Source organism: Lissotriton vulgaris, unplaced genomic scaffold (assembly GCF_964263255.1).
Source record: "Lissotriton vulgaris unplaced genomic scaffold, aLisVul1.2 SCAFFOLD_1608, whole genome shotgun sequence".
Classification (NCBI taxonomy): Eukaryota; Metazoa; Chordata; class Amphibia; order Caudata; family Salamandridae; genus Lissotriton; species Lissotriton vulgaris.
The window spans coordinates 75,988-85,561 of record NW_028255272.1 but is presented as its reverse complement, the minus strand read 5'-3'; positions in this window follow the sequence as shown (position 1 = coordinate 85,561).

Genomic DNA, 9,574 nt, shown 5'->3' with positions numbered 1-9,574 from the left:
CCATGCCTTCTTTGGATTGGAGAGGAGTCCCCACGTCTAACAGGTTTGACTGTTTGGAGATGGTGGACTGACCACCAACAGCCAAAATCCTGGCCGATGGTAACCCCTCCACTTTAGAGCCCCGATTCTTGATGCCAGTAACCCCCCCTGTCGATCAAAAACCGTCGCCCATACCTACGTCCCCATTACCACCAGCCAAGTTAACTGTTTCAGAGGACATTCGCACCTCCCAACATGCTGGTTCTCAGTTTCACCCCCATCCCAATAACCTGTGTGTAAATCATCATGAAAGTTTGCCCCGATCTCCCAGCACTGAGACGACTTCAACACAAGGCAAACAACCTCATAATAGACTGATAGCAACTGCCAACGGACCACCAGCGACCACCTCACTGCCGATATTATTCTGGAACGTAGCTGGTCTGCGACCCAGGATGCTATCGGCATCATGGTTGGCTTTTGCTACCTCTCATACGATAATGTGCTTTCAAGAGACGTGGATAACTGACCCACTCCACATTCAAGGTTACGTAACATTCCACTCTTCCGCTACTCCCTCAACACACGGCAGACCAAAGGGGGGTCTTGTGGTATACGTATCTAATAAGCTCGAAGTTAAGAAAATTTCCCTGCAGTGTACTTCCTTGTATTACCAGATCCTTTTGATTACTTTCAAAAATGGTATTTCATACTGTCTTATCAATTTCTATAATAATCTTTCACCTGTAGAATGTGTTAAAATTGTTTCTGAAATTTCACTTCATGTAGACAACCTACGTGCAAGGTTTGCGTCAACTACATGTAACGTAATTTGGGGAGGGGATTTCAATGCACAACTGTGTTCCCACTACATGAATTCTGAATGTGGCCTCCTAGACGAAAACGACTGCCCTATGACACATTTTACTCACTCCCCTGTAGGAGATTCTTTTAATGGTAGTCTAATGTCTTTGGAATTGTCTTTTGCTAACGAACTAACTGACCCCCCCGTGGAATTTAATCCTACTTTTCACGGAAGGGGTTGTTTTAGCACCATAGACTTTATATTATGTTCCTATTCATTAAAGGGTACTGTCTCACAGTTTAGTACAGGATCTGAAATCTCAGGAGACCACTTCCCCAACACAATAGTACTATCTCTAATTTTGAATGCCCCCCAACCTTTTAAGAAAAGCCTTTTGGCGCAAGAAACACTGTCCATGGCCAAAAATAATGGGTACTGTGTGAAATGGTCAAGAATCGAACCAGTAGAAACAACAACCTCTGTGATCTCAAACGCACTCCCATGGATCAACACATGTTTAAATGAGTCATCCTCCCCAGCGCAAATCATCACCAGTTTTGGGGAAATTCTGAAAGTAATCCAGAAGGCCCTCTTTAGATCTCGCAAGCAGGACCGCTGCAAGGAGCCAGGTTGGTTCAATACGGCTTGCAGGAAAGCTTTAAGCGCCTTAAAAAAAGAGCTACATAATCCAATCAGGGACCGAGTAAAAATAGCTAAATTAAGACAGGAATATAAGCAGGCTCAGCTTAACTGTAGGAGAGACCATAGGAATGACTTATGGACCCAACTACACGAGAGTTGTAATAGAAAAGACAGCGTTCTATTCTGGCAAACGGTAAAAGCTCCCTTCCTGAGCGAGGGTAGCTCCCACCAATATCTGGATGTAGCTGTGTCTGCGGATGAGTGGGTGTCTCACTTTTCAAAAATCTTTAGTGACCCCATCGCAGAAAGTGTCACTCAACCAAATTTTGTACCCGAGCCCACTGAGAAGGGGGAATATCCCATTGACCTTAACTTCTCTCTTGATGAAGTTATAAGAGCACTATCATCTTCAAAAGCCGGAAAAGCCCCTGGTCCTGATGGTGCACCACTAGATATATTTCTTTTTAACATCGAGTTGTGGTCGCCTGTAATTACCCAGCTAATCGCTGCTGTATTAAAAGAAGGACTCTTGGCCTCTTGGTCTTCCTCCATACTGCTCCCAATCTTTAAAAAAGGCGAGAGAAACAACCCTACGTGCTACAGGCCCATATCCCTCCTGGATTCACTAGGTAAAGTTGCGGGCCGCTTAATTTTGGACCGCCTCCAGGACTGGGCGACAGAAAAAAACATCTTAACAGACCTCCAGTACGGTTTCCGGGAGGGACTGGGCACTGTTGAGCAAGCACTAAATCTAACACTTCTAATAGGGAAATATGCTGGAGTTAAACGGGGAAACCTTTTCATGGTCTACGTCGACCTCAGTGCGGCGTTTGATTGTGTAATCCACGCCAAGCTCTGGTCTATTTTGGACAAGTTGGGTGTCGACCCACCTCTTCTCAAATTCTTGCGGGAGCTCTATACTGGCGCATCGGCTCGCGTAAGATTTGGCACTGGTGGTGAGTTGACCCCATCTTTTCCAATAAATCGTGGAGTAAGACAAGGCTGCGTCCTCGCCCCCTTTTTATTTAATTTATACACTAACGGCTTGGAAGCGGCCATGCTGGAGGGGAGCCGGGATCTACCTACCATCAATAAGCGCCCGATACCAGCTCTCCTCTACGCGGACGACTCCGTGATATTTGCTAGGACCCTAGTGCAACTCCAGAAACAGCTAGATAAATATTGCACTTTCATGCTCTCACTTGGGCTAAAGGTCAATAAGACCAAGACCTTTGTCATGCAATCAGGCCCCAAGGTAAAAAGCTCGAAACATCTTTGCATAGACCAATCAAAACTGGAACGCGTCACGGAATACCCCTACTTGGGTATCCTCGTAGACGATAAATTATCATGGAAAAGGGCAATGGCAAATAGAAGATTGCTCTACCAACGTGCAACTTCTGCCCTCGTTTCCTTTTCCAGAAAAGTGGGCAAACCATCTCCCCCAGTATTGCTTAATATCCATCAAGCAAAATGCCTGAGCATTGCTACGTACGGAGCCGGGGTCTGGGGCTACGTAAAAACAGATGAACTACAAAAAATACAAAATGGTTTTGTAAAATATCTTCTGGCTCTCCCGCAGAGCGCCCCCTCTTTCGGATGCCATATAGAGCTTGGGATAGATTATCTAACAGATTATGTTAGGTGTCAACCAATGCTACTATGGCACCGCATATGGACAAAGCCCCAGTGTCATCTTACGCGTGCCCTGATCTCAGATTGTCTCGAGATGTCGGCCTGGAAAAACATTCCATGGCTGTCTTTCGTGATTAATTTCCTGAAAGACCTTGACTTTACTCAGTACATCATCGAGCCTTCAGCCATTACTGAGATGAGTAGAAAAACCCTGAAAGCACATTGTCTTACTCATCTAAGGGAACTCCGTATGTCCAGTGAAGTATCCAAACAATCCAATGCCCACATTCTGATGGTTCAGACGTCTCTAGGCACTCAACCATATTTATCATATTACATATCTAATTATGAAAAGTACCTATTAACAAGGTTTCGATTTAATTTGTTTTTCCGTCTAGTTACTTTTCCTAAAATGTCTACCTGGTCACACGATTTGGATAAATGTCCATGTGATAAGGTCTCCCCCCAAACAACAATGCACGTGGTACTGTTTAGTCACTACTATGCAGTACCACGCAGGCGCTGGGTCTTACCTTTGTTACGACAAATGGGGTTGAGGACCTGTCGCCCGGCGTTCTTAGCCCTGCAACAGCTTGACACGCAATTTGTGGCAAAGAATTTAGCTGTGTTTTTGAAAACTTGTATAGCCATCCGTAAAACCCTGGAAATGAACTTGTCTGATTGTCAGTACTAGTGCTGTAAATGTATATAAACTGTACCCCTAAAATGTATTAACAACAATTGTGATTTTTAATGTATTGTTTTATTACGTTGTACTTTTTATGATTGACAAAACGGTTAATCGAATAAAAGAATTGAATTGAAATTGAAAATACTCACGCACATACTCACACATGCAAATAAACTATTGAATATCCATTTATTTGCATATTCAGCTATACACACACTACCACCTTACTTCTAAGGAAACTTACACATACTTACTCTCTTAAACAATCACTTATAGAAAACATACTTATTTAAACAAGAACTCTTTCAATCTCTCATTCTCACATATACTCACTTATATACATCAATACTCACATATACTAGATTAAAACGTATGTCGTTACTGATAAAGACACTAGTGAGACAGTCATTCACTCACTAACACACACATATACACACTCATACACCCATACAGTCCTGCCCATATGCTGTCTTCAAAACACATACAAACAGTGAGTCAGTCATTAATGCATCTATGTGCTAAGTAACACCCCCACCAAACCATACAGAAACTCATACTGATATTAAAAAAAACATCTAATAACCCATGTACACACACATGTAGCTACTCACCAACCCATGCAGACACTTATACACAAAGTGAAACACTGATACATATATTTAAATTTTTAAACATTACTCACTAATATATGTATTCACTAAGATACACTTAATAAGCCAGTTAACCAATCAATTAAAAAAAAAATCCATTTACACACTTATTTAAACAATAATTCTTCCATCAACCTTTATATATACATATATAAAACATATTTATTTTTCAGAAAGACACACATTCACTGGATGGTGTAATCAATGATGTCATGAGTGATGTCACTGACCATGTCATGAGTGATGTAATATGTGACGTCATCTGCAGTGCATTGCAGGCGCGCAAGTTATAGTGAGTCCAACTAACTATAATGTGGGAATTTCAATGGTTTTATGTCAGTAAAATTTCCAGTTAACTATAACTGGTGTGAAACCTATGTTTTTTTCAGTGAATTTAATAGGTTTTTTAAATGCTAATTCCTAACTATAACTGGTCCAAAACCTATGTTTTTTTCAGTGAATATATATATATATATATATATATATATATATATATATATTACCTACTGGCGGTCGCCAGTAGGTAGTTATAGTTAGGATTTTTTTCAATGTTAAATCTCAAAATTCTATTTGGAATAACTTTGGCACCGGTTGACGAATCTGCCTGAAAATTTCATGAAAATGGCCTCGTCGAGCTCCGGTCCTTCCCTGAAAGTTTGGGGGGATACAATAAGCGGGGGCCGAGATAAAAGGGGGTCCCAAAACGCGTTTTCCCCATGTTAATTTCCATAGGGCGGTCGATTTCACTTTTAGCCCGAACGGCTGAATGGATTTACACCAAACTTGGCAAAATTGTAGGGACTGGTAGCCCGATGTGCCTTTGCTATGTCTCAAGATATGTGCTCCAGTGGATTTTGAGTAATTTAGGTTCAAAAAAATATATATATCTATAGCAGCGCACCGGTGCGCGCACCGGAGTGCGCTCCAGGCGCGACACGCGAGGTGCGCATGGAAAGCTGATTGGCTCTCGGGTGTCTGTAAACATTCCAAACAGTCCAGAGCGGTCGCCATCTTGTGTCTCGGTAAAATCGATACATAAGAGGTGGCTAAAACAAAGTGGGAACTGACCATAAGGCGTCAGGGATAGACCCCTTTGACCCCCTAGGTTTGATGTGGGGGCTATAAAAGGGCCCCGCGGGGCATTTAAAATATATTTTTTTTTTTCGTTTTGCGCGGGGGAAGCGCTCGGTGCGCGCACCAGGTAGCGCACCGGGGAGCGTAAAATGAGGGAAAAAGATGACAGAGTTTTAAAAAAATGAAGTTTTTATTTAGAAATTTGAGGTAGTTCTTAAAAGAACTTTTTTTTTTCTTCTTTTTGTTGTTTTATATTTTTTTTGTGTTTTTGGAACTTTTTGAACTTTTTTTGGCTTTTCAAAACAGTTTTATATTTTTTTTGTATTTTTTTAGGGGGAGAAACAAAAAAAGGGAATTGAAACTGGCTCAACTGGAGCAAAAAAACAAAAAACCCCAAAAATTATTTCTTTTTGGGGCACTTGTGATTATCACCTGCAAGGACGATGAGCTTAATACTTTGTTCCCCATAGGAGATAAGCTTGCCACAAGCAGTACAAGTAATTTTAAAATCAGCAAATCTCGGCTGAATGCAAGGCATCACCTCAGATGTTTCTGGTTGCGAGGAAGTGGGTTGGTTTCTTTGGGAGGGGGTCCTTGATGACTGGGGGAGGTTACTGGCCAGTTCCCGGAACTCTGCACGAGAGTAGTTGTTTGGATGTTTTCTTGTCATGTGCCGAATCATGGTATAGTTACCAAAAGAATATTTCTTGTTTGGGTTGCCCCGTGAAAGTTCATCATTGCAGATGAGGCAAGTCACCTTGGGAGCATTCACCTTTTTTTTCCCCTCTGGAATTGAAAAAAACTGCCAAACAATGTGTGGTTTGGGTTTGTAAGGTGTATTTTCTTCTGGCAGCCATCTTCTTCTCCCCTCCTCCTCTTCCTCTTCCTCCTCCTCCTGTTCTTGACCACCAATATAATTTGGAGCTGGTCCTCTTGGTGGTGGTGGTGGTGGTGGTGGGGCAGATGCACCAGCTGATGCTACTACTGAAGCCATTATTTGGAGCAAAAAAGTAGAGAGAGCAACAAACAGGTCTTCCTCAGTCAAAGGACAAAGTCAGAATAAGGAAAAAAGGTGGGGTCTTTCATCATTTAGAAAAAAAAACTGTCCTGAACCAATGAGAAGTGTTATTTTCAGGTCACAAGACCAGGGGCTTCATCATTATGAAACTAAAACTGTTATGAACCAATGAAAAGTGTTATTTTCTGCTCACATGACCTGACGCGCTTACGCTACGCGCACGGGGGCGCGCAGCGTAAGCGCGTCGGAAGTTTACGTTTTGCGATCGTATTCGCTCGAGTACTTCCGGGTGCGCTTACGCCGTGCGTATCACGCGGTCGCGGCTACGCGATACGTCACGATCATGTTTTCGTTTGCGATATTGGCGCTCACGAGACGCTCCCCGGAGCGCGCCCGGGGGCGCTTTTCAGAAATACGCTTTTCGGGCCGCACTCCGGGGCGCGCTCTGGGAGCGCTCCCCCCAAAAATTAAAAAAAAAAAATGGGATAATTGTAGAGACAGGTAGCCCTATTCTGAAGTGGTTTGTAAAAAAATTAACTTTAGAAAAATATGTATTGTGCTACATTGGGCTTAATATATGTTAGAGCCAAAATGTAGCCCAAATGTAGCCCAAAGTAGCCCAATGTAGCCCAAAGATGGCCACCAGAGACCAAAAATTGTAAATGTAGCCCAAATTTCAACTAGATGTAGCCCAACTGTAGCCCAATGACAGAATGTACCAGAGTGTTAAAAAGAACAACTAGAGTGCTAACAGTCTTATTTATAAAGTGAAACTTATAGTAAGGAATTAGCATTAAAAAAACCTTTGAAATTCACTGAAAAAAACCATAGGTTTCACACCAGTTATAGTTAGGAATTAGCATTTAAAAAACCTATTAAATTCACTGATAAAACCATAGGTTTCACACCAGTTATAGTTAGCTGGAAATTTTACTGATATAAAACCATTGAAATTCCCACGTTATAGTTAGTCGGACTCACTATAACTTGCGCGTGCAATGCACTGCTGATGACATCACATATTACATCACTCATGACATGGTCAGTGACATCACTCATGACATCACTGATGACACCATCCAGTGAATATGTGTCTTTCTGAAAAATAAATATTAGTGAGTTATGTTTAAATATTTAAATACATATATTAGTGTTTCACTTTGTGTATAAGTGGCTACATGTGTTGATAAGTAGCTACATGCGTATGTATATGGGTTATTTGATATTTTTAGTAGTATCAGTATGAGTGTCTATGTGGTTTGGTGGAGGTATTACTTAGCACATAGATGCATGAGTGACTGACTCTTTGTTTGTATGTGTTTTGAAGACAGCATATGTACAGGACTGTATGGGTGGATGAGTGTCTATATGTGTTTGTTAGTGAGTGAATGACTGGCTCACTAGTGTCTTTATCAGTAACTACATATGTTTTAATCTAGTATATATGAATATTGATGTATATAAGTGAGTATATGTGAGAGTAAGAGATTGTAAGATTTCCTGTTTAAATAAGTATGTGTTTCTATAAGTGATTGTTTAAGAGAATAAATATGTGTAATTTTCAGTAGAAGTAAGGTGGAAGTGTGTGTATAACTCTATATTCAAATAAATGGTTGTTCAATAGTTTATTTGCACGTGTGAATATGTGTGTGAGTAACTTTTGGATGAATGTTGGTGTGTAACAGGATGTATAGGTGTATCTCTTCATATGATGAGTGAGTATATGTATGAGTGACTATATAGAACTGTTGGTGAATGAGTGGATGTGTATATAGATAGTGGAAGTACAGAATTGCTTGTTGTAACTGATATAGGTATGTCCATTTTTAAAAAATTTCAGTTTCTATTTTTGAATATGTGTCTCAAGGGTTACTTTACACTGAGAGGAGGTCTGTGACTGTGTCACAAGGATGGTGTCATCAGTGATGTCATGAGTGATGTCACTGACCATGTCATGAGTGATGTAATATGTGATGTCATCAGCAGTGCATTGCACGCGCAAGTTATAGTGAGTCCGACTAACTATAACGTGGGAATTTCAATGGTTTTATATCAGTAAAATTTCCAGCTAACTATAACTGGTGTGAAACCTATGGTTTTTTCAGTGAATTTAATAGGTTTTTTAAATGCTAATTCCTAACTATAACTGGTGTGAAACCTATGGTTTTTTTCAGTGAATATATATATATATACGTATATATATATATTCACTGAAAAAACCATCGGTTATAGACCATATATAGTTAGGAATTAGCATTTACAAAACCTTGAAAATTCACTGAAAAAACCATAGGTTATAGACCATATATAGTTAGGAATTAGCATTTACAAAACCTTATTTTACTCACACAAAACCATTGAAATTTGCATATATAGTTAGTTGCACTAACTATATATCGCGCACCCGCAATCCACTGCTGATCATGTCACATATTATATCATTCATGACATGGTCAGTGACATCACTGATGACATCACTGATGACATCTCAAATGACATCACTGATGACATCACTGATGACATCTCAAATGACATCACTGATGGCATCCCTGATGACATCTCAAATGACATCACTGATGACATCACTGATGACATCTCATTTGACATTACTGATCACATCACTGATGACATCATTCATGTGATAATACAATGAACCTCTTCAGACTCTAATATAACCTTAGATACACTCAGTGTAAACAGACACTCACAGACTGTCACTCATCCATGGAGTTACTCACACACCTAGTCAGTCATGCAAAGAATCAATCACACCTCCATTTCCTCAACTATACAGTTATACACACCTTACTTATTCAAACATATACTAACACATATTTACTCTCTTATACAATCCCTGATACAAGTTTACAATGATCCATACAGCCACTCACACATTCACTGGCTCTTATGCACAGTTATTTATATATCTCAACTCTCACATGTACTGTGTTTTACATATGTACTTACTTTGACATGTAGCACTGAGATATCCATTCACTCACCAATACACTCATGCACACAGTCAACCGCCCATACAGCTGTTTCCACATGCACTTTTGAACCCATACATCTAGTGAATC